Source organism: Rhinatrema bivittatum, chromosome 6 (assembly GCF_901001135.1).
Source record: "Rhinatrema bivittatum chromosome 6, aRhiBiv1.1, whole genome shotgun sequence".
NCBI lineage: Eukaryota > Metazoa > Chordata > Amphibia > Gymnophiona > Rhinatrematidae > Rhinatrema > Rhinatrema bivittatum.
This window is the reverse complement of record NC_042620.1, coordinates 213577934-213604302: the sequence shown is the minus strand read 5'-3', so window position 1 is coordinate 213604302 and position 26369 is coordinate 213577934. Positions and strand designations below refer to the sequence as shown.

The following is a 26369-nucleotide window of genomic DNA, read 5'->3' as shown; positions in this document are numbered from 1 at the left end:
AAAATTAGAACTGTGTTGTGCATTTAAGTCAAGGTCACAGGCATAAAAGAAAATGCAGTGTTTAAGTATGGTGAAATGACATAAAACACCATCAAGATTAGGTGAGGAGCTCACAGAAGATACGTTACATTTGGATTTAAAATGGAAGGATAAATACTCAATCATGTATTGTATTTTAAAATTGTAATTGCATAAAAAATATTTCAAAAATAAATATAGATTAAGAACAGCAAGTTTAAAATGTGATTGAAGCAGACTACTGATTATATATAAGGCGGAAATATAAATAGTGTATGCAACACATTTTGTTGATACTTATTATGATGATCATCAAAGAAGTGGTTTGAAAAGGTTTTGATCAATTTGGTTTGGATTTTGAGTACATGAGTATCTGGGACATAAGTCATTCTAAATACTTATGAGTCAAGTGAACAATGGAAATTGATGCTGAAACAGAGTTGGCTTTGATTTTGGCAAGATGGCTTAAACCAGTTCAGATTTAATCCAAGCAATATGGGGAATGGAACCAGCCATGGCTCAAATTAACTCTGTACCAGATCATTTTCCTCACAGACCAGTTCTGATTAAATTTGAACAGATTCATCCTTTCTTAGGCTCAATTCCTGTTTATCCTTACTGGGATATAATCTGTAGTGATCAATTTTCTCTTACCTATTTCCCTCACATATATCTCTTTTTTGTTTTCAGTTAGGAGGTAAGATCATGTAGACTGCAAACTAGAGCTGGTGTTTCTGCCAATGTTTTACTAGTATTAGTAATCTATTATAGCTATGATTCAGTTTGTATTGTATTTTTATTGCAACATGGTTGTTTGATTTGGCTTTCATCTCTAACCAAACAGAGTAGTCACTATTTGGAAATTTTACATATATGTGCAATCAAATTGTGTTTTGGTTTCAATGTTTATGAAGATGATGAAAGAAGAGTTTTGATTCGCTTGAACATAGAAGATATATGTTGCCTGTTAAGACTATATTAGCCATTGTTTACAATTCAGATATAAAAGTATAGGAAATAATGAATTAGTCATATGGATAGGGTTGAAAGAATCAAGAGGAAAATGTAACTTTTAGTCATTGACAAAAGCAGTATTGTTAAAGTGCTTTCCTATGAGTAACTAGTAATACATTATAGTATACTGTATATTTAACTATTTGGTACAATACAATTATTTTAAAAGCATTTATTCCCTTTGAAGGTAAAAATAACTTTAAAAAAATGATTTAATTTTAACAGTTTGAGGGTACAGCACATCTGGAAGACAAGCATCCCTACCTGATGATAAGATAACTCACTATCAATAATGCCACATGCTGAAAGGTCCATGATAAGGACACCTGGCTGGGGAGCAAATCTAGTTCTTCATCCCATGTTACTTTTAAATATGGAAGCTAATAGATGTTTGTAAATGTTGTTTCTACCTTCTCAGGTTGTACAAGACAGCCCTACACTCCCACTGAACCACTTCAAAATGAGTCACATGAGAAAATTAGCTAATTGTAGGACTGAAGGATTCAGGAATTCAGGAAGAGCTTATATTCAATTAAAGCAGCATTTGAACAGCTAAATTTAAGCTCAGTTATACAAAAGTGCTTTTTTTATGGGGATGGGAAGGGGGTTCTTGTTTTTATTCTGCTCGGCAGCTTCTTTTTTTTCCTACTGAGTATCCTGGTAGGAAAGCGAGTAACAAACTCTTGTAATCAACAGGTCTGGATTTGCCAATAGGCACATTAAGCCCGTGCCTAGAATCACAAAATCTGGGGGCCGCAGGCTGGCTGAGGGGTTGCTGCCTTTCAGTTGTGCTGAATCTCACTCAGCAGAGAACAGACCTCTGCTTCGTGGTCCAGCTCCTGCCCTCCCAGCAATCATGTAGGGAATAGGAGGAGAGGGGGTAAGCCTGGAGCAGACAGAGTAAAGGAGGATCACTTTGGGGAGGTTAAGAGGGTCTGCATGGGGGATCATTGGGGAATGAGGCTGGGGTTTGAGAAGGGGTCTGTATGTGAGATGAGGGGAAGGGAGCAGTGTTTGTGTGCGCGAGAGAGAAGGGATTGGTGCTGGGGTGTGCTCGTGTATGTCAGTTTGGGTGGGATGCTAAAGAGGGGGTGAAAGGAGGAGCAGCACGGGAGCACAGCAGGGACACCTGCATCCTCCTCCTCCCCTGTCCCAGCTATACCTCACATCCTCTCCCTTGATCTTGAATTTTGTCACCTAGATCCTGGAGCCTTCCATCCTTCTCACCTCTCCCTTCTCCCCAGATCCTGGAAACCTCTTCTATTCCCTCCTCCCTTCTTCAATTCCAGAACCTCCCTCCCCCTTCCTCCTTATCCTACATCCCAGATTCCTGACCTTCCCCCCCCCCCCCTTCCTCGATCTTTCCCATCTCCCTTTCTCCCCATTCCTGGCCTTCTCTCTCCCTCTCCTATCCCCATCCCCAGACCCCTATCCTTCTCTCCCCCTCCCCCTATCCCAAGCCCTCTCACCTTCTGCTCATGCTCACCCCATTCCTGGTCCTCCTCCCGCCCTCTCCCCATCCCTGGTCCTCTCACTCACCCTTTCCTTCTTCTCTCCTCCTCCCTGAGATTTCCTCCCAATACTGATTCTTGACATCCTTTTTCCTCACACAATAAAAAAAAATAATTATTCAGACACAAGCAAGGTTGGAACATGACTTTACTTTTATAAAGTGAAATAAAAAGTGGACATTTTTGTCAGTGTGCTTCAGGCTTTTCAAATCCTTGGTACATAATCTACCCCTGAATGGTTGCAGTAAATTGTAGGTGCCTTACATAAGAACATATGCCATGCTGAGTCAGACCAAAGGTTCAGGAAGCCCAGGCTCCTATCTTTGACAATAGCCAATCAGGGTAATTAGGAAGTATCTGGCCGATCTTAAAGAGTAGCTCCATTCCTTGTTGCACACTCTCAGGGATAAGCAGTGGCTTCCCCAGGTCTTCCAGGCTAATAATGGTTTGTGGACTCTTCCTTTTAAACTTAGCTATGCAAAATGCCTTGACAACATCTTCTGGCAACAAATTCCATAGCTTGATTGGGTATTGAGTGAAAAAATACTAATATAACACCCCATTTTTTTGGGAGGGGGGTGTCTGTCACTTTCAAGCCCTGCTGAGCACTGATCCATTCTTTGTAGGGGACCTGGGTTCTGTGATGGGAACATGTTTAACCTGTAGGACTCTAAAGAGTATCACTCTTAACACTAAAATAGTTCTCACCAAATGTTGTGTTCTAAATAAACAATGGATTTTACTGAAGAGAATCAAAAGTTCAACAGGTACAAATATAAACCTAGTCCACAATACAAAAAGTCAAAAGCAGGAAACAGTTCTTTGAATTCTAAAATCACAACAAAACAAATTCAGTTCCCTGTGCTGCTTAAGTCACATTCAAAAGCATACAGGACTCCCTGGGTATTCACGGGGATTCTATCAGGGCCGGTGCTAGGATTTTTGCTGCTCTGTGCAGAAAAGTACTATGTTGCCCCCCTGCCCTGCCCAGATTCATTCAGTGTCTGTCCCGGGCCGATCAAATAAAGCCCAACTCCATCCTGCACGCCCTCCCCCCACAGAACCCATGGATAGGGAAGGATATGAGGGACCCTATGCAAACCTTACAGCCTTGCACACATGCCACCCACCTCCCACACACTCCCACACCCTTTGCAGACACACAGTATTAAATTATGCATTTATAACAAATTGTACATGAAAAAGAACATTCAAAAGTATAGTCTTCTGAGGCAAAAATATCACTTATAACATATATATTATATTTACATGCAGTCCTGTGGTGCCAACCAGAAAACTCAAAAAAAGACCCTTGGAACTCCTGTGGAATTAGACTTTTTGTAATGTGTGCTGGGTGTGGGCTTGGCCCTCAGAAAGCCATGAATAAACGGAATTACCATTGCAATACAGTAAATCTCCCATATCAAAACAACCCTAACAACCTTATCTTTGAAAAGGCAACATTACACATATTACACCAGGTCCTAGAACACCAATAAAACTCTTATTAGGAAATCAGGCTTTTATAGATCCCTTCACAGAAATTACATGCCAGCAAAATACCTCACCTTGATTACATATGCAGAACACAGAGAGACCCTGACCAAATTCGGAGTAAAGAGATCAGAAAGTATCAACAGAAACGTGCTGAGAAGAACTGAACTGGAACCCACAACAAGCCAGCTTCTATATGCAGAGAAACAATGGAAAAACAGAGACAGTACCAGTCTTCATAAAACATTAAATAATAAAATAAAAAAATATAAAACATCATTCATAATTGTAAAATCATATTCATAAAAAGAACATTTCAAACCAGCTAATGAATAGAATATCAAAATTTTGCCAAACAATAAAATATTTCTAAACATCTGATAAATAAAAAATCCAATAATTAAAAAATGTTCTATTCCCCCCCCCCAAAAAAAAATAAATTAAATATTTCAAAAGAGCAGATCATCAAATTACTTGTAATAATTAAACTAATAAGGATTAAAAAATATCCTGCTCTCCATACCTGGGATTTTCTGATTTCCAGTCACCTGAGACTGTCGTGGAATAGGGGAGGTAGGGCCGCACACATTTTATCTTCTTTCTCATACACATGGACAATAACACATTCATTCTCTCACACACTCCCTCTGTCTAACATACACAGACTCCCTCTCCCTTACCTTTACAGATACATTATGTGTGTGTGTGTGTGTGTGTCTGTGTGCATGCCTGTGAGAGCCTATATGTGACACACAGGTTATCACAGGCACACAAACATATACAAACACATAGGCTCTCACACAGACACATAGGCTCCCACATAGTCATATACACACAGGCTCTCATGTAGAAACACATACACACATAGGATCTCACACAGACACACACAAACTCTCAAACACACAGATTCTCACTCACTCATACACACATACAAGCTCACACACACACATACGTAAATGGTTTCCTGTTGTCATCGGGCTGGGTGGGATGAGCTCCACCATGGCCCCACGGCCTCCTGCTATCTGTGAGCCATGGTGGGATGACCTTCATCATAGCCCTGCGGGCCTCCTGCTGTCTTCGACCATGGTGGGATGAGCTCCACCACAGCCCCACAGGCCTTCTGCTGTCTTTGGGCTGTGATGGGACGAGCTTTACCATGGCCCCATGGGCCTCCTGTTGTCGTGGGTCATGATGGGATGAGCTCCACCACAGCTCTGCAGGCCTTCTGTTTTCTTCAGGCCGTGGTGGGATGAGTTCCATCATGGCCCTGAGGGCCCCCTGTGGGCCTCCTGCTGTCTTCGGACTATGGTGAGATGAGCTCCACCATGGCCCCATGGACCTCCTGCGTCTTCAGGCTGTGGTGGGATGAGCTCCGCCATGGCCACATGGATTTCCTGATGTCTTCGGGCCATGGTGAGATGAGCTCTATTACACCCCACTGATCTTCCTGCTTGGGGGGGAGGAGCGGAAGCTGTGCATGGGCGCACGCGTCCAAACAGAAGATGGGCCTCTCCTTCTTTGTCCACCGGTGGCCCCATGGCCTCTCCTGTTGCTGCTGACCTGCCAACAACCCCCCGGGTGTGCCGCCCCATCCTAATGCATGGTATGCATACCCTGTTGTGCTGGGCCTGGATTCTATATGCTTCAGTCTCTCTGAAATAATAGACTATTCTTGTTCTTCCCCAAAGATATTGAAAGATAACAGGTGTGACCAGACCAATCCTTTCCTTGAAATCTAAGATTTGGTTATTCAAGGAACTCTCCTTCCCTACAAATGCAATGGAGCCCCATAAGTCACTGTCTATCCTGTTTATGCTTATTGTGATATATGATATTAACATTTTTTAAAGATTTGTGTGACAATTTTTGTTTTTTTACTGTACATTTAAATATATTATATATTTATTATTCATCTTTTATTACTACCTTTAGTATCAGTATTTATTATTATGTATTTATTTTTTACCTCTTATCCTATATTGTTTTTTTTACTATTCTTGGTACATTTTTCCTTTGTGTATGTGTACATCACTCCTTCTCTGTTCCTTGTTACTGTGGTGTTTGGCATCTTTTGCTTTGTAATTTATTTCTGGGTTGAGCATTCACATGCAGGAAGGGACTTGGCTCTCCTATGAATACAATGGAGCACCAAGGCAGAGCACAATCCCCTTGTGCCTCTCTCCAGGCTGCCTCTAAGATGTCTTTATTGTCAATGTTTACTCCAAAAATTCCCCCTGGTTACTCACTGAAGAATCCTTTATTGGAGGCTTCTATATGTTCCAACTATATACCTGTATCCAATATTCCATTTTTTGCAAAGCTTTTAGAGAGAGTTGTTCAATCACAGCTGTCATCATTTTTAGAAGAGACTGGTGGTGTGGATCCAAACCGAGCAGGGTTTTGGAAGGGTCACAGTACAGAGATGGTTTTAGTCTCTGTGATGATGTTATTTATTGTTTGGATAAGGATCAGAAAGTGCTACTGGGGATAAAGTTAAAAGGAGCTACACGTGTAACATGCTATAGTAGCAGTTTTAAAAAGCCATTTACACGTGTAATGCGCACTTACACATGAATATCCTATGTACAATTCAATGGCATATATTGTAGCAATTTAAAAAAGCCCACGTACACAGGCAAAGTGCATTTACACGTGTAAAACCCAATTTTAAGAGTGTAAATGCTTTTTAAAATCAGGCCCTTAGATTTTATTTGATCTTTTTTTAGCTTTTGATTGTGTAGATCATGCCATTTTGTTAGGTACTCTGAGTTGGGGATAACTGTGACATTTTGTATTGGTTAATCTCCTTTTTCAAGGGTGGGACCTCTAAGGTTTGTGTGGAAGGCACCTTTTTTGCTCCTTCTGCCTTGACAATTGGGTTCCACTGGGGTCCCTGATGTTCCCTGTTCTGTATAATATTTTTCTGCAGCCTTTGGGTGCCTTATTTTGCTCTCTTAAATTGTGAGCATATATGTATGTAGATGATATCCAAATTGTTGTACCATTGGGTGCTGAATGCTGAAAGGTTGAAGACAATTTTGGATTTGAAATTGAACGTGGTAATGATATCTGCTGCAATCTGATGGGAGGGAATGCTAGGGGGCGCTCCCCAATGCAGGACAAGATGAGTGTGCCCTTGCGGAGAGACATACTTCGTCTGGGAGTGGAGAAGACCAGGAGAGAGTGAGCAAGAGGAAACAAATGGTCAGGTGTGGTCAGTGAACAAGCCGAGGTCAGTACTGAGATCAGTCTGGGTAACTACCTGGAGACGAGGTCAATGGAGAAGCAGTGGTCAGTACTGTGAGATCAGTCCGGGGCTACTACCTGGAGATGTGGTCAATGGAGAAGCAATGGTCAGTATCGTGAGGTCAGTCCGAAGGGTACTACCAGGAGACGTGGTCAACAGAGAAGCAGTGGTCAGTACTGTGAAATCAGTCTGGGGGTTCTACCAGGAGACGTGGTCAACGGAGAAGCAATGGTCAGAACCACGAGATCAGTCTGGGAGTACCACCAAGAGACGTGGTCAATGGAGAAGCAATGGTCAGTACCGTGAGAACAGTCCGGATGGAACTACCAGGGTAAGACATGAGGAGGAACTTTGGCCCCGTGATGGAGGAATCCCACCAGCACCCTACACACCCAGCAGGGGTGGTCGTGGACCACTGGACCGAAGCACAACCTACTCAACCCAGCCCGGCTGGTCGCAGACCATGCTGGGATGGGATGGCAGAGCCACAGGGAATCTCTGGACGAAGAACTTCAGGACATGAAGACATCAGGACGTGGAGACACTGGAACGAAGACAAGGACTTGGAACTTGTACATCAAGGAAATGGAGGCAAGTGCAAGGAGCTCCTGAGACGGGACTCGGAGGAAGCTCGGAGATGGGACTCGGAGCCAGGAATCCAGAGACGGAACTCTGGCCGGAGCACTGAGGCGGGACTCAGTGGAGGAAGGTTAAAAGCCGGGATCCACAGTAGACTTGAGCAGCCAAGGAACGGAGACTTCAGTAACACTTGGAACGAAGACATCAGGAACACCTGGAATGAAGACATCAGGAACACGGAACGAAGACATCAGGAACAAATGAAAGACGAGACGTGGAGTCCATGATGCGGAGGTGTCCTAGGGAGGACTAGTCCCTGATGACTAGCTCCTTGCCAAGGCAAAGATGAAGTGAGCTCGGAACCCTTTTATAGGGCTGGGAGACCAATGCCCAGGGAGGAGTCTCAAGGGGGGCAACACCTGGCTGGCCCTATAAGTATGGAAGAGAGCCGCGGGCCTGCCCCTTAGGAGGAGCAGGAAGAGAAAGTCTGCAGGACTCTGGACAACGGCCCTGCAGATGCTGAAGCAGGGAGGAGCTGGAGCTGGGCCGTGCAGGCCCCAACATGGGAGGCGGAGCAAGGCGGCATCCCTGCTGCTGCAGAACAGGCATCCAGGCCTGTCCTGGGGCAGCATGGGCGGTGGTGGCCCAAGCCACGAAGAGGACGCCAGGGGCCTCCTGCTGCAAGAGAGCATGGCGGGCAGCTCTTGCCGCTGAAGAGCAGGCCTTGGGCCTGCAGGAGGATGGCGGCCTCTGGGCCGCGGGGAGCAGTGTCGGGAGCTCCGGCCACGGGAGGAATCTCAACAATATCGAATTGTTTTTTGCAGAATAAGTTAAAGTTGAATATGAAGAAGACAGAATTATTGGGAATTGGGGGCCCTAAGATGGATTTTCTGTCCCTTACTCTTGAGGTTTGAGCAGAAAAGATGAACTTATTGGTGGAGGTAAGGTATTTAGGAATTACATTTCAATGGTATGTAACATTTCAATGGAAGATCAGGTATCACAATTGTTTCATAATTAATATTATAAGTTGAAAATTGTAAAGAGACATCACCTAATTTTTGAGACATCAGTATTTAAGATAGTGATCCAAGCTTTGATTACTTCTCAGTTGGATTACTACAATAGCCTATATATGGATCTATTGGAAGGACATATGGGTAGGCTACAGGTTATTCAAAACACTGTGTCTTGAGTAGTTACAGGGGCGTCTCGTAGGACTTCCATTCGACCAATATTGAATAGGCTGCATTGGTTGTCGGTAAAATTATGGTCTCATTTCAAGATTTTGACTGAATTTTTGAGTAAAAAGGGGCATGGGTCCTGATTATTTGGCTATGAAATTGAAGTGGTTTTGCCCACATAGTCATTATGATCTAGTCAAAGGGTTTTATTAGTAGTTCCAACTTTTAAAGAACTTAGGCATATTTGTTTGCAGGCCAGGATATTTTCTATCATGGCCCCTATATTGTGGAATTTTCTGCCAGCTGATGTTAGGATGGAGGGCAATTACTTGGATTTTTGAAAAAAAAGTAAAAATGTGGTTGCTTTCATAGGTATTGTTGATCTTTTGATAGGAGGTTGAAAAAACTGGGAATAAGATGGGAGCAGTGTATAATGTGGCAATGATATGATCTGTTGATTGATGTATGTTTGTATTTATGATTGCAAATGTTTATGTTTCAATGAACATTATACATGTCATTTGTGTATACCGCCAAGGGTGATATTGTATTGGAGAGAGGGGGTACTAAATTATGTTAAATACATAATTAAAAAAATATACTTCAGAATACTGACCCACCATTTAGGGAATGGACCCTCCTATCACTCCTACTTTCAATATACTCTTCATGAAACCCCTGTTATCCGAATGATCCTCTGTTAACAATATAGTGAGGACTAGTCAGCCCTACACTTATTTTTTTTACTCCCTGATGTCCAGTCTTATTGGGGTGAGGGTGAGAAGGGGGACACCGCCATCAGTGCCTAGGGGCAGCAAAATCCTAAATCCATCACTGGTAATAAATATATAAAATGATGCTATGCAATGAACTTTCATTCACAGCTATCCAGGGGTTTTATTCAATTTTATTTTGTTTCCCCAGCTATTTCTCAAACAATCCTCTGACTGAGAAGCACAAACTGCAATTTCCTTGAGGCACTCTTGTGCTAGCAAACAGGTATTGCTATAGAACAGGGGTGGCGAACTCTGGTCCTCGAGGGCCACAAACAGGCCAGGTTTTCAGGATAACCACAATGAATATGCATGAGATAGTTTTGCATACATTGGAGGCAGAGCATGCAGATCTATCTCATGCATATTCATTGTGGATATCCTGAAAACCTGGCCTGTTTGTGGCCCTCGAGGACCGGAGTTTGCCACCTGTGCTGTAGAATGATGTGATGACTGGGGCATGCTCCTTTCTAGAGACTGTGAATGAGTCCTAGTGACTTCAGGAACAGGATCTGGGTCGGAGAATTAAACCCAGGATTTTTGCTTGGCGATATATAACTCTGCTGGGTCAGTTCTTGAAGTACTGTTTCAAAAGATTTTATGTAACCCCTGGTTGGGATAAAACCCAGATACTGGACCCAAAGGTACACAATCAAGGATTTGACCCTACTTTCAATAGTTCTTCAAGATAGCTTATACTTTTGAGTAGTCCATAGCTCCCTGTGTGTGTGAGCGGGGAGGAAAGCAAAACTTCAAGGTCCTTGTGAATGAATCACAAATACGCAGTCCAGTATGTCCCTCTGCAAACAGCACTGATGATCTCTAAAGTCTGTGACAACAATTAACACTCTGGAAGCTGAATGGTTTACAACACTCTGGAAGCTGAATGGTTTACAACTTCTTTTACTGTAATAGCAGTTTATGGATTTATCCTCTAGGAACTAATCCAAACCTTTTTTAAACCAAGTTACACTAACTACTGTAACCATATCCTCTGGCAATGAATTCCAGAGCCTAACTATGTGCTGAGTGAAAGAATTTTCTTCGATTTGTTTTAAATGAGCTACTTACTGACTTCATAGAGTGCCACTTGGTGCTTCTATTATCTGAGAGAGTAAATAAGTGATTTACATTAACTTATTCAATTCCTTACATGATTTTGTAGACTTTTATCATATCGCCCCTCAGTCATCTCTTCTCCAAACTGAACAGCCCTAACTTCTATAGCCTTTCTTCGTAGGACAGCTGTTCCATGCCCCTTATCATTTTCATCACCCTTCTCTGATTTTCTCCGGTGCAGCTATATCCTTTTTGAGATGCGGTGACTAGAATTGCACACCATATTTAAGGTGCAGTCTAACCATGGAACGACAGAGGCATTATGACATCCTCCGTTTTATTTTCCATCCCCTTCCTAATAATTCCTAACATTCTGTTTGCTTTTTTGATAGCCACTAGAGATGTGAATCGTGTCCTCGATTGTCTTAACGATCGATTTCGGCTGGGAGGGGGAGGGAATCGTATTGTTGCCGTTTGGGTTTTAAAAATATCGTGAAAAATCGTTAAAATCGTGAGCCAACCCCCTAAAACCCACCCCCGACCCTTTAAATTAAATCCCCCACCCTCCCGAACCCCCCCCCCAATGCTTTAAATTACCTGGGGATCCAGCGGTGGTCCAAAACGGCGGCGGTCCGGAACGGCCCCCTCAATTGAATCCTTTTGTCTTCAGCCGGCGCCATTTTGCAAAATGGCCGCTGCAAAATGGCGGCGGCCATAGACAAAAACGATTCGACGCAGGAGGTCGTTCCGGACCCCCGCTGGACTTTTGGCAAGTCTTGTGGGGTCAGGAGGCCCCCCCAAGCTGGCCAAAAGTTTCTGGGAGTCCAGCGGGGTTCAGGAAGCGATTTCTTGCCGCGAATCGTTTTCCGAACGGAAAATGGCGCCGGCAGGAGATCGACTGCAGGAGGTCGTTCAGCGGGGGTTCCGGACCGCCGCTGAATGACCTCCTGCAGTTGATCTCCTGCCGGCGCCATTTTCCGTACGGAAAACGATTCGCGGCAAGAAATCGCTTCCTGAACCCCGCTGGACTCCCAGAAACTTTTGGCCAGCTTGGGGGGGCCTCCTGACCCCCACAAGACTTGCCAAAAGTCCAGCGGGGGTCCGGAACGACCTCCTGCGTCGAATCGTTTTTGTCTATGGCCGCCGCCATTTTGCGGTGGCCATTTTGCAAAATGGCGCCGGCTGAAGACAAAAGGATTCAATTGAGGGGGCCGTTCCGGACCGCCGCCGTTCTGGACCACCGCTGGATCCCCAGGTAATTTAAAGCATTTGGGGGGGGGGGTTCGGGAGGGTGGGGGATTTAATTTAAAGGGTCGGGGGTGGGTTTTAGGGGGTTTTAGTGTGCCGGTTTTCCTGCCCTCCCCCTTCCCCCGATTTACGATTTTTTAACGATAAATCGGGGGAATTGGTATTGTATCGTGGCCCTAACGATTTTTGACGATTTAAAATATATCGGACGATATTTTAAATCGTCAAAAAACGATTCACATCCCTAATAGCCACAGCACACTAGACTGATTATTATCTACTATGATGTCTATATCTCTTTCCTGGGTAGTAACTCCTATGATAGAACCTAACATTGTGTAAGTACAGCAAGGGTTATTTTTCCCTATATGCATCATTTTGCACTTGTCCATGTTAAATTTCATCTGCCATTTAGAAGCCCAATCTTCCAGTTTTGCAAGGTCCTCTTGCAATTCATCACAATCTGCTTGAAATTTAACTACTCTGCATAATTTTGTGTCATCCGCAAATTTGATCACCTCACTCATCATTCCCCTTTCCAGATCATTTATAAATATATTAAAAAGCACTGGTCCAAGTACAGATCCCTGAGGCACTCCACTGTTTACCTTTTTCCTCTGTGAAAACTGGCCATTTAATCCTACTCTCTGTTTCCTGGTTTTTAACCAACTTGCGATCAACAAAAGGAAATCGCCCCCTATCCCATGACTTTTTAGTTTTCTTAGAAGCCTTTCATGCGGGACATTATCGAACACCTTCTGAAAATCCAAATACACCACATTCACCCCTTCAAAAAATATAGGAGATTTGTGAGGCAAGACTTCCTTTGGGTAATAGGGATGTGCATTCGTTTGCAACGAAATAGGGAATAAAGACGATATTTCCTATTTCGTTGCATTTTGGGGGGGGCTGACAAAACAAAAGGAAAACCCATGAAATTTCATGTGGTTTTCCTATAGTTTTTTTTGGGGGGGGAGAAAGGGCACATAAAAACAACAACCCCCAAACCCACCCCAACCCTTCAAATTTAATTAACTACAAACCCCCCCACCCTCCTGAGCCCCCCAAGACTTGCCGAAAGTCCCTGGTGGTCCAGCAGGGTCCTGGGAGCAATCTCCCCCTCTCAGGCCGTCGGCTGCCAGTAATCAAAATGTGCCGGTGGCCCTTTGCCCTTACAATGTGACAGGGGCTATCAATGCCATTGGTCGGCTCCTGTCACATGGTAGGAGCAATGGATGGCCCGGGCCATTTTTTAAGATGGCGCTGGTTGTCCATTGCTCCTACCATGTGACAGAGGCCGGCCAATGGCACTGATAGCCCCTGTCACATGGTAAGGGCAAAGGGTCACCGGCTCCATTTTGATTACTGGCAGCTGACGGCCCGAGAGCGGGAGGTCGCTCCCAGGACCCCCGCTGGACCACCAGGGACTTTCAGCAAGTCTTGGGGGGGGGGGGGGTGTAGTTAATTAAACATTCGGGGTGGCTGAAAAAAATCATCCCGAACTGCAGGAAAACAAAATTTCCCGTGGCGGGCTGATAATGAAAGCTGAACCAAAAGGTTCAGCCGAATCACATCTCTATTGGGTAAATCCATGTTGGCTGTGTCCCATCAACCATGTCCATCTAAATGTTTTGTGATTTTATTCTTTATAAAAGTTTCCACGATTTTTTCCAGCACTGAAGTCAGGCTCACTAGTCTATAGTTTCCCAGATCACCCTTGGATCCCTTTTTAAATATAGGGGTTATACTGGCAAACTTTCAATAATTTTAATGATTGGCAACACATTTTTACTTATAGTTCTGAAATTTCAATTTTTAGTTCTTTCAGTACCCTGGGGTGTATACCATCCGGTGCAGGTGATTTACTACTCTTCAGTTTGTCAATCAGGCCTACCACATAAATTTGCAATTTTACTCTTCCAGTAAAAGTCTTAATTTAATCAAGCCAGTTCCTTAATAATTTTGATCTGTTTTTCAGTTATCTAGTTTGAAGAAAGCATAGTCCATCTTCCACCTCCCAAATGTTTATCAGAGTCTTTCCATTGTGAAATGGTCAGATTAGTGTTCCTAATTATTTAATAGAATGAAAAGTCCCAATTTTCATACCTCTTCTGAATGTCTTCTCTATTCCCCTAAATCTACTTCTGGTAAGACACTTCAGTCAGTAGTGAAAATACTTTTGAATGATATAACGCCTTCTCTCTTGCAATGAATGTGAATCTATTCCTCTGTTGTTATGGTTCAGCCTGCTGCACAGCCTCCCATTCCCTCAGTGCCGCTTCATTGAGTCATCTTGGCTAGTCGACCTGGCTGTCCTTGCCTTGTTATCCTACTTTGCCTTGTGGCCTACCTTAGCCTCCTGCCTTGTTTTGTTATTCTGTCTTGCTTTGTGGCCTACAGCAGCCTTCTGCCTTACCTTGCGGCCTACCTTGGCCTTCTGCCTTGCTCTTTGCCTTTCCAGGCCTTCTGGCAGGGGCGGATTGGCCTATTGGGGGATCGGACATCCCCAGGTGGGCCGGTCGTGCTAGTTACGTGGTCTGCCGAGCGTGGCCGTGACGGAGCCGCGCTCAGCAGACCACGTGGTATCTTCTGGGCCGGCCTGGGCGGCGAATCCCCGGGCCGGTCTTCATTGGGAATCTGCCGCTGCCTTCTGGCCTTGCTCTGTAGCATTTCAGGCCTGCCTGCCTTGCTCTGTGCTTTTCCAGGCCTTCTGTCCTTGCTCTGTAGCATTCCAGGCCTGCCTGCCTTGCTCTGTGCCTTTCCAGGTCTTCTGGCCTTGCTCTGTAGCATTCTAGGCCTGCCTGCCTTGTTCTGTGCCTTTCCAGGCCTTCTGGACTTACTCTGTAGCATTCTAAGCCTGCTGACATCACTCTGTGTCCTTTCCAGGCCTACCTGCCATACTCAGTGCTCTCTTGGGTTTTCCTGTCCAGCCTTGCAGCTTTACAGGCCTTCTAGGTTTGCCTAGCTAGCCTTATGCCCTGTTGTGCCTTCCTGTGTTTCGTTGCTTGCTCTTTCTAGACCTTGTCTTGCCCTTCCCAGTCCAGTCCCTTATATGCTATCCCAAGCCTTGTCCTTGCCTTTGGTCCCAGCCTGTACCATGTTCCAGCTCGCAGCCTGTACTGTGTTCCAGCTTGCAGCCTGTGCCATGTTCTAGTCCTGCCGATATCCAGCTCCTATCTGCCATCACTGCTTCCAGATTTACCTACATTCAGCTCCTGTTTGTCTTCAGTGGCAATGAAGCCTCCAGCACTGCCTGTATCCAGCTCCTGTCTGCCATTAGTATCAGCCTTGCCTTCAGCTCCTAGCCTGTGCCTGAATCCAGCACCAGCCATGATGTTCTGCAGAAGGCAAGTCCTACTGGACCCCATAACCCATGGGCTCAACATGCAGGGGAGGGGGCTGGTTAGGCAGAAGACCACCTACAGTCCTGCTCTGCAGCTCTGTGCTGCTTCTGCAGTGATGATCCCTGACTCCACCCTGCCAGACTGTGACCTTTGTGATGTTACAGTTACTCCTCAGTTCCCTTCCAGGTGAAATACACATCTTCTTTGTGATGATCCCAAACTGGGGCTCTGGTACCACAGGCACTTAGTCCAGGGAAAAAAAAAACAAAATATAAAAAAAATGTTACTCAAGGGGACAAACAAACAAGAGACAGGAAGGGTAAACCAAAAAACTTCCTTCTCCTTTAAAATGAGACAATTAGTCATAGAAGAAACAACTCAAAACTGGAAACTCCTCTGCATCGGGTCACCAACTGGTCCATGTACTGGAGGTGGGATAGAGAGCAGTGGATCAACATGCCTAACCGTGCACAGAGACTCCCTGAAGTCCTCTGGCAAGATGGGCTCATGCTTTTACAGAAGAGGGTTTCTAAAAACGGGCTTCAACAAGAACAAAGCAAGCAAAAAATAGGTCAGACAGGCTGAATACAAGAGGGCAACTCAGCAAAAGTATAACTTAGAATCCACAACTGTGGCCAAACTGAAATCCAGAACTAAAATCTACAACTTAAGTTGGTAGCAAGGGTTTAAATATACATTGCTAAAGCATACCATCAGCTGCTCCCACATGGGGGTGGCAAACCCCTATCCTCTATCACTAAATTCTTTGAACTCCTGATGAAGTTAGTACACTCCTTCTGGTAAGGAAAACCAAAAGTTTGGCTACATCTGTGTAATGAACTCATACTGCTCTCTTATATGTTTGTCTGTTATGTATCTTCAGGATTCTTTCATATTTAATTGGTTTTATTATTTCTGTGCTCAATTCAGCCCTGCTCATGATTCAGAAACCTTTTCAGGAAAAATGTATTCACTGCTCTGAGTAAATGAAATTACTCATTTATTGAATTTGAAAAATGTTGCCTAGAGGCTTCACCCTGAATAAACCCTATTTAGCAGGCTGTAAAACCTGCTTCCATTTTCTGGCACATAATCCATTATCAGCTTCATTACAATAGGTATATAGTTCATTATCAATTTTCAGATGTACAAAGGCACTCCACTGACATCAGCAACATAAAAAATAGGACAGAAGACCATCAAGCATGTTCAGAATCATGATGTCTGTATGAAGTATGATTAAAAGGCCAAAATCTCTTTTCCAAATGTCAATCTCATTAAACCTCATTTCAGTATCATTTGAATCATTTACGTAGTTCGACTCCATAAGAAAAAATAGGGAAAATCACTACAGTAAAACACATACAGAAAACCTTTTTATACAAGGCAATGGCTTAGAAAGCACAAACAACTACAATCTTGATAAACAGCTATATATCCAGACTCCAAAAGAAAAAAAAACCCCTCTACTTTCTCTTTATTTGCTGAATATCTCTGCTGCCCATAAAGGTATATTATCACTGGCTACTTGGATGGAAAAGCATACCTTCCTCATGCTCATAATTCAGTCAGCTCTTGCAGTGCTTCATCTGTTTGAACATGTTTCATGCTGCTGATCATCCTTAACCTCTTCTTCTTGTTCTGGAGTAGGTGCATTCATTGGCCTGCTTTATTAGCAAAAAAAATGCATCTAAATACATCTGCTTTTAATGCTCTTTTCCCTATATCAGTTAAGCATACCAGATACAGTTACCCCTCTGTCAGGCTTTCACTTCCAGAAAAGGCTTGTCCTGTCAATACTGAAAACTTAGAACATAAGATATGCCATACTGGGTCAGACCAAGGGTCCATCAAGCCCAGCATCCTGTTTCCAACAGTGGCCAATCCAGACCATAAGAACCTGGCAAGTACCCAAACTTTAAATAGATCTCTCAAGCTACTATTCCTTATTGATTAATAGTAGTTTATGGATTTTTCCTCTTGAAACTTATCCAAACCTTTTTAAAACCCAGTTACACTAACTGCCATAACCACATCCTCTGGCAATGAATTCCAGAGCTTAACTATATGCTGAGTGAAATAATTTTCTTTGATTTGTTGTAAATGAGCTACTTGCTAACTTGATGGAGTGCTCCAAGTCCTTCTGTTATATCTAACAGAGTAAATAACTGATTTACATTAACCTGTTCAAGACTTTTCATATTTTGTAGACCTCTATCATATCCTTTGTTCTGGTTTGCACCCTGTTCTTCAATGATTTTCTTCAGTGGCTTAGAATACTCAAGAGCAATGATGTATCAACATTAGCTCTTTCTCTCTTCCTCCTGGTCTTCTGCAAACTCAGTGCTGCCTTTTAAATCCCTCAAACCACCCTTTACTGAAAGAAAAAGAAGTTAAGTCTTACCTGATATTTTCCTTTCCTTGAGACCCATCAAACCAGTCCAGATGAATGGGTTATGTACCCCAACAAGCGGATGGGGACAAACAGCCTTGCTGATATTTATTTATTTATTTATTTATTTAAAATTTTTATATACCGACGTTCATCAGGGATATCACATCGGTTTACAGTGTAACTGAAACGGGCGCCTGGGATGGCGATTTACATCGAACAGATATAACGAATTAACATATGAACAAATGAGGAGGGGAGATAAAGGCGGGAACTAATCAAACAAAACTTATGAGCAAAATTTACAAATATATATAGAGTATCAATATATACAAAAAGTATTCATAAACAGCAATGCCATAGAAAGACAATTGTGTAGAGTTAGAAGAGAGAGGAGGGGGGGCGGGGAGGGGGTGGGGGAGGGTAGGAGTGGAGGAGGGGTGGAGAGGGGGTTAAAGGAGAAAGCGAGCTGAGAAATCAGGAGCAGGTAGGAGGACTGAACAGGTTGGGGGCGAAGGAGGAACCTAAAGGTGGGAGTGAGGAAAGGGGGAGAGGGTAGGAGAGGATGGGTGGGGAAAGTGGGGAAATTAGGTGTATGCTTTGGTAAAGAGCCAGGTCTTTAGCTTGCGTTTGAATGTTTTTGTGCATTCTTCTTGTCGTAGTTCGACAGGCATTGCATTCCAAAGGGTGGGCCCGGCGATAGAGAGCGCTCGGGCTCTCGTGGAGGTAAGTTTGTAGTGTTTGGGAGAGGGTGTAGGCATGGAGGCGAGATGATATCACCTTTTTAAGCATCCATACTGTCCTCAGCCTGGTTTAAGACAGATTCTATCTTTCTATCCTGTACATCTTTCAGAGCAGCCCCACCTTCCACTGGTATTATATCCACTTTCTGATACCAAAGCCTGTTCCTTTTCTTGTTACCCAGAGGATATAATTTGGCCAGGGAGTGACCTACCTTAAAGTTTGCCACTGGAGAGATCCAGTCCAGATCAACCAGATCTTTCACTGCCTGATGTAAGGGAAAATTTTGGAAGCCTTCCTACTACAAACCATAATAGGATCCTCTGACCGACTGAGCGTTTTCTCTTTTTTTCTCCTGTGCTATATTCAGTGTACTCAAGGACTGGGCAATCAAAGCCACTAACTCCTCCCTTCAGGGGATACTCCTCTTCTTCCAGATCCTCTACAGGAGCAGCATCTGGCAATGTCTTACAATCATCCAGAGAATCCTATGATTCAGAAAATTTCTCCTCCTCCAAATCCCCATAGGCCTTTTTTGACTCAGGTTTCTGCTCTGGAAGGAGCTGGAAAACCTGAAGTGGAACCAGGGATTGCATCCCGTGCTACCGAAAAGGCCTGCCGGAAATATTTTAAAACTTTCCAAGAGAACGAAACCCAGGCAACAGAAGAAGCATCCATTACAGGAGGAGCAGCTGCACCTATAAAGGCTGCAGTTTAATGGGAAGTCACTACAGAGCCCCTCCAAGAGTCTGTGATTTGGCACTAAAAGAAAGAAAGCTGAGCTCCCCGTCATTCCAATGCCGTCGCAAAATGGCCAATCCCTAATCCCCAATCCCCAAGGCCCAAAATAAATTCTTTTTTGTAGGACTTTCAAGTAGTCAGAATGTTCATACTACAATTTTATTGATAATTTCTTCTTTTTGTATCTTTTTAAATATCTTAAACACCCCAACTTTAGAGAAAAACCTTTCTTGCAGCAAAGCTCTCATTTCAATCTTGAAAGTCCTTTACTTCGCAAACCTTGTTCCACAAACCAGTCTTTTTTTCAGCAAACGCACATTTATATAAAGAATCACCCGCTGTCTTAATCAGCTCTTTTGTGCCCCGACATGAATCCACGTTTCGATTGTCTGCATCAGGGGGACCTTACTGCTTTCAAGACCGCGATAAAAAAGCTTCGTTTTAAAAAGGTTTTCGGTGTTTTATGGATTGGAGCAAACAGTCTTTCGTCTTACAAGAAAGTTTTGAAAGCACTTTTCATTGCTCCCTAGCCATACATTGCTTTGCAAACTTACTGAAACACTCCTCGGGATTTTAATACCATTCTTCATCCATGGGATTCCCTTTCTTGCCATCTCTTGCTCTTGCCATGGCTGCACCACTCCATGAACTGATTTCATTGCCCTCTCGCAGTTCCACTGCACTGTGCACTTGGGTAACTACCTACCTATGACATGCGGGACTTTCTCCGTGATACAATCATACCCTACTTGACTGCTGGAGCAGCCAGGTGTAGCCATAGTTTGACAGGAAGCGGCATCTCCCTCTACAGTTGTCTATATGTCCCAACAGAATGACTGGCATCTCCCATGCCACTCTGCCTTAATGCTATGCCCCTCATCCTACGCCTTCGGATCATTGGGCTGCTCGGCCTTGATGCCATGCGCAGATTTTACACTTTAGGGTTCTCAACATCTTTCTGCCTTTATATCTTCCTGGCATAGGAGATTTTCTTGCCAATCTGGGGTGCTGCTGTGCACCTCTTCTACGCCTTTGAAATCTTGATACCACCCTTTCTGATTCTTGGTCCCTTTATCTGTACCGTGGCATTTTTCCTGCCATACTTACTGCTTCATTCCCCCTTCATGTTGCCTTAAGGTGCTGATGCCACGTTGCCTCTCATAATGCCATCAAGTGTTCATGACACTATTGCTGGGCTGGTATCCTCTTTTTGCACCTTGGGTGTGTTCTTCTTCCTCTTCCTCCTTCTTTACTCCATTCATGTTGTTTTAGAGAACTCCTGCCAATCCTATAAGCCTGGTACCCCTTTGTCCCTTTGTGGGGCCTTGGTCTATTTATGCCACTTTTGATGCCACTTTGCCACATTCTAAATAGCTTGCAGTTCTTTCCCCTTTCTGATGATTTCTTCTCACAAGTTTCATTAGAATTGATTTAAAAAATAAAAATCACTATTCTGAAGCCCTAAATAGACTGTAATGCTTCCCCCATAGGCTTTAATGGAAAATGAATAAAACTAATGAAATGAATAAGCAATTTTTTTTCATATTAAAACTAATGAAATGAATACAGGACCCAATGAACAAAAGGAACAAACCAAAATTAATGTTTTTTCTTCTGCACATCCCTAATAGCCAGATATTTAGCAGCTACCATTATCCGGATAAGTCCGAGTTATCCGGCTAAGTAGTGTTTGAATATGTATCCCATTGTTATTTTTTTTATAAGGTGACCAAAATTCATCCCTTCCTTTCTAAAAGCATTAACAAACCCCTTATCTGTTGCCTCATCACCTTCCTCTTGTTCTACTGCAACCCTTTCATCTCCTACTCACCTACAAATGCATTCTCTCTGAAAATCCTCATTAATCCTCTCCTATCCCCCCCTACACCCTGCCTCTAAACATGTTCAACTTGCTTCTATGTATGCTCCTCTTCTCCATCATCAGCTCTCAGCTTTGTGCTTTCCACCTCGCTGCACCGTATGCCTGGAATAGACGTCCTGAGTTGGTGCACCATGCTCCCTCTCTAGTCATACTGAGGTCCTATTTAAGAGGTTGACATTCAAAAGAGCTAGGCAATTAGCTTAAATGATTAAGGCAACTAGATCTGCAGAAATACAAAGTTTACCCACTATGTGCTTCAATTTAGCCACCTGTTTTTACTAGGTACCTAAATTTGGAGCCTAGAAAGTGGTTAAGGACAGGATTGGGGGCCAGGGAGGTAAAGCAAGTTAAGAACTCAGCCCAAATTTACAATGCTGGGTGCCTAACCTTTCAAATGATTAAACCACATGGTATGTGAAAAAAAATCATATATTTATACGAATAAATATTTGTGCCTAAGACAACCCTCATATGTGAGCCAACATGCATGTATTTGCAACGTGTTTCGTGGCGTTCACTGTTAAGAATCAGTTTTTCCAAGAATAAGTGAACTGCTCACTACATATAATCATGGGGTTTGTCTTGTTAGAGTTCTTGGAACTCAATGCATGTTAACTTTTTTGTGCTTGTTTTCAATATTTCAAATCCAACACTTTACAGACACAGAAGAAAGCCACTTATCTTAATTATGCAGCATATGTTGGCAGCGATGAATTAAGTGTCCTGCCTGTGATTTCTGGTAAGCAGTAGGGATGTGAATCGGGCTTCGGACGATTGAAAATATCGTATGATATTTTCAAAATCGTCAGAAATCGGGGGCTCCCCCAAAACGATAGGAAAACCCCACAAAATTGTTCGTGGGGGTTCTCTTATTGTTTTGGTGGAGGATGGGAAAAATGGCACACAAAAATAACCCCTAAACCCACCCCGACCCTTTAAAACTAATCCCTTAGCTTCCCCCACCCTCCCGACTCCCCCAAAAACTTTTTACAGGTACCTGGTGGTCCAGTGGGGGTCCCGGGAGCGATGTCCCGCTCCTGGAACGTCGGCTGCCACTAATCAAAATGGCACCAATGGCCCTTTGCCCTTACTATGTGACAGGGTGTCCGTGCTATTGGCCGGCCCCTGTCACATGGAGGGAGCATTGGATGGTCGACGCCATCTTTAAAAATGGCGCGGGCTATCCAATGCTCCTACCATGTGACAGGGGCTGGCCAATGGCACGGATACCCTGTCACATGGTAAGGGCAAAGGCCATCGGCGCCATTTTTATTAGTGACAGCCGATGGCCCAAGAGCGGGAGATCGCTCCTGGGACCCCCACTGGACCACCAGGTACCTGTAAAAAGTTTTTGGGGGGGGTCGGAAGGGTGGGGGAAGCAAGGGATGAGTTTTAAAGGGTCGGGGTGGGTTTTTTGTTTATCGGCTCAGGCGCAGCCAATAAACAAAACTGCGATCGGTTACAGCTGAAATGTCGCCAAACTTGGGGTGCTTAGGTCAGGTGCTCAGTTTCTTTTCAGAATCATCCTCCATAAGCCTATCATTCGGAGGTTGCTTTTAAACCTTAACCCTGGCTCTCCCTGATGAGAACCATGCTGATTTTAATCATGTTTTCTGGATTTGGCCTTGCCTGTATGTTTTCACTAAATAGGGACGGTAGCTTTAAACAGATGTGCGGGCATACATGTGCACGCGTTTGCTGGCTTGCGCCAAGGGATGCAGCCATTTTATAACAAACGGGTGTATATGCTCACATGGTATAAAATAGGCTGAACACGTGCGCATGTGCACGCAGTTTTAAGTAGATGTGCATATGCGTACAAATGCTGCTTCTACCATGTAAGTGGGGAGATTCTAGTAGACATGCGTGCCAATGCAATAACCGGTTTTCCCAGTTCGTTCCCTTTTACTCTGTTAACCCCACTCACCTCTACAATTTTTTGTTTTTTTGACTTACACGCCATCCACAGCCGATGTAAAGTTATGCAACAGGGGCCCCCGGCTTGAGCTTCTGCGCGTAAGTATTTACATGCTGCTTTCATTGAGAGATCCAGGAACTCACATGCCCCACCCAGACCACGCTCATGCCCGCCCCTTTTTGAGAAAATGTTTTGTGTGCATAGCAGCAGATTCTCACATACATGGGAGCCTTTAAAAATCCATGTGGCACGCACTGGCCCAACTTGTGCTCATATCTCCTGGTTTTGGCATGCACCGCACTTTTAAAATTCACCTTTATAAGCTCCATGTGTTACGCCTGTCGGTTGCAGATGGCTGCGATCTCTCATGCTCACCTCCTTTTTCCCTGCACCGTCAATCCTAGGAAGAATGGAGGCCTCCGCCAACCAACGCCGACCTCCCCGGCGTCCCCGGGATGGTGTGGGCACTACCGACCGCCATCTTGTCTCTGGAATCACCTAAGGCGGGCGCAAGGGCCTCCTTTGTACACGTCATGGCTGGAACCTCGGGGGCGTCCCCTCCGGATGACATCAACTCGCTGCTGTACTTAAGCCGACCAGCCCTCTGCTGCTATGAGTTAGCAAGGAGTTCCCTAGTTGCTGAATCCACTCCATTCTTGGACTTCCAGTACCAGATTCCTCGATTGGCGTGTGGACGCTCTGGGTACCTGCTCCTCGGGGGCCCTTCCGCATTCCTGGCTATCCACTCCTCAGGACACTCTCCTGGAACTACCACTTGTGAATACTTTACTACAGACTTCAACGATACTAGCATTACTGAAGCTTCTCTATGGTGTACCCGTGCCTCGGGCTGCTGCTGTTTCCTCTTCAGTAAAAGTTGTTCCAGTATACCTTGAGCTGCAGGGTATTGCCGCATCAGTTACAAGATCCACTTCTGGGTTCCTGCACCTCAACCTTCTCATCATCATCATCTTCAGTACAGACATCCTCGGCGTACCCCGCTCTGCAGGTCACTACCAGATCTGTACTTCTGAGGTAATCTCTACTCATCTGAAGGGACTTCCTGGCATACCCCGCTCTGCAGGCCACTACTGGATCTGCACTTCTGAGGTAATCTCTAATCGTCTGAAGGGAATTCCTGGCATACCCCGCTCTGCAGGCCACTACTGGATCTGCACTTCTGAGGTAATCTCTAGTCATCTGAAGGGACTTCCTGGCGTACCCCACTCTGCGGGTCATTACTGGATCTTCACATCAGTGGTATCACCTTAGATATACCCCATTGCTCAGAACTGTACATATTTGCATCTCCCGCTCTATCTTTTCTTCCTTCTTAATAAAGTCTCTATCATACAGCTGAGACTGCGCCTACCGACGGTGATGCCCACAGAGCTCCTCCCTGTGGGTGAAGACACCTCTCATCTCGGCCCAGGGTTCACATCATTACAAAAACATAACACCATGGAGCAGGTACTATCTCTTATCTATATCCAGAGGGTGGCTACTAAAATGGTCAGTGGTCTTTGTTCTAAAGCATATGAGGATAGACTTAAAGATCTAAACATGTACACCCTACAGGAAATGTGAGATAGGGGAGATATGACAGAGACATTCAAATATCTCAAAGGCTTCCATGTACAGAAGGTGAGCCTTTTTCAGTGGAAAGGAGGCTCTAAAACAAGGGGACATGAGATGAGGGTGAAAGGGGATAGTTTCAGGAGTAATCTTAGGAAATACTTCTTTACAGAGAGGATGGTGGATGCATGAAACAGCCTCCCAATGGAGGTGGTAGAGACAAAAACAATTTCTGAATTCAAGAAAGCATGGGATAAATACAGGGGATCTCTAAGGAATTGATGCTAAATTAATTGGATTGATGGTGAAACTGGATGGTCCATATGGGCTTTTTCTGTCTTTCTGGTTTTCTGTTTCTGAATATTTGTGCCGCTTTGCATATGCCTAGCAGTGAGAAATGAAAAGCAGTAATAGAATGTCATCAACATAGGCCATTATTCTGAGAAATAAGAAAACCCTGAAGCTTTCCCACATGTATGTCAATAAATTCACCATACATGCAGCTCAAAGTTTAACATTTCATTGCAGGAGGTAATTTTCAAACAGCCTGAGAGGTTGTAAAGCATGTAAGTGCTATTAACACATGTATTTTAGGACCATTTTCATGTAAATGGCTTTAAACCTTTCCTCATAAATCCCACTCTTTGAATATTAGTTCAGCTGAAACAAACAGGCTACCTGTATTCTAGCACAAATACCTTGTCTTCACTTAGCCAAAATGTTTTCTTCTTACTTGGCAAAAGTTCCAGTACGAGACACCCCGGGCTTTGTAGTTTTCCTTCATTAGGGAAAACTGTCTTAAACAAAACTCTCCCTATTTTCAAAACCTTTAAAGTCCTACACGTGAATGTATGTTGGAACTGGCAGCATTCCAAGCCAAAATTAGGAGCTTCGTTCTCCACCCCTTGAATTAAGAGTTGTATTTATTTTTGTTGGAATAATGTGCACTCACTTTTGCAGGTGCATGCCAAGCAGCCTCTAATGGCTCGAATCGCCCAAATTCTGTTTTTTGCTTTTGGAGAGTGAATAGAACCAAAAACGTGAACAAAAACAGGAGACAGTCACAAAAAGGAGAGAAAATGGTCATATAGAACTGAAATAAAGATATTTGGAATACGCAGGAAGAGTTCCTACAGTTGTTCCATCAATGTCCTCCATGCCACTAACTAACCTGCTTACAATTAAATACCTGTTCACCCACATACATATACATTTTTTATTCACTTCTGGCAAACCTCAGATGAATGTATTTGCTTATGCCAGAGGCTGGTTTAACTCATGGAGGTCAGCTCCTATCTATGGGGTCTCATCATGGGTAAATTTCCATTATGTAGCCAGTGTTCCATTTCAGGACTTCTTTACTGCATGATAACAATAAGTCTTTCAATTTTTTTTTAACTTTTCAGGATTTTATTTAAAGGCCTGCATCCTCTCATAATGTCAATCATGCTTTTTGTCTATTTTGGTGCATTCATCCTGCCAGGATAATCACACAATCAATTTTTGCCATCTTCTTTCAAAAGACCTGATTTACTAAGCTTTTTTTTTCCCCAAAAACACAGAATGGGAAAAAAGTCTTAGTAAATCAAGTCCAAAGTAATGCAAATAATGCAATTGTTCAGGGTAAAACAAAATTGAAAAGGCACCCT

At 43.8% G+C, this 26369-nt stretch overlaps 1 protein-coding gene across 2 annotated transcripts in view; it reads right to left on the bottom strand.

The window, feature by feature from the left end:
• P2RY10 (P2Y receptor family member 10) overlaps nucleotides 1–26369 on the bottom strand; it is an 85803-nt gene that overhangs the window by 44313 nt on the left and 15121 nt on the right. For both annotated transcript variants that reach the window (XM_029606532.1, XM_029606533.1), the window contains one exon: nucleotides 17018–17138. The gene's annotated coding sequence lies outside the window, so the exon portion shown is untranslated. The remainder of the gene's footprint in view (nucleotides 1–17017; nucleotides 17139–26369) is intronic.